Genomic DNA, 431 nt, shown 5'->3' on the forward strand with positions numbered 1-431 from the left:
GGGGGGAGAATTGCTCTGCATCTTTTTTGTGTATTTCAGTTTATTTTTATTTTTATTTTTTTATTTTAAACTTAAATAAAAAAAAATAAAATAAATAAAAAAAAGAAAAAAAAAAAAAAACTTTCTTCTTTTTAATCAGCAAAAGGAGAATACACTCGCCTCACCAGGGTTGTATACTGCTTTTTGTTTTTTTTTTTATTTATCTAAATATTATTTTTATTTTATTTATTTTTTTAAACTATATTATTATTTTATTTATTTATTTAAACAATATTTTCTTTTGTTTTTTATTTTATTAAATATTATTTCTCTTTATCTACAGACCATCGATCTTTCTATCAGGCTTTTATTCCTCTATCAATTGCTTTTTTTTTTTTTTTTTTTTTTTTTTTTTTTTTTTTTTTTTTTTTTTTTTTTTTTTTTTTTTTTTT

The sequence above is a fragment of the Eimeria mitis genome, genomic scaffold (genome assembly GCF_000499745.2).
Source record: "Eimeria mitis Houghton genomic scaffold, Emh_scaff2541, whole genome shotgun sequence".
NCBI classification, from domain to species: Eukaryota; Apicomplexa; class Conoidasida; order Eucoccidiorida; family Eimeriidae; genus Eimeria; species Eimeria mitis.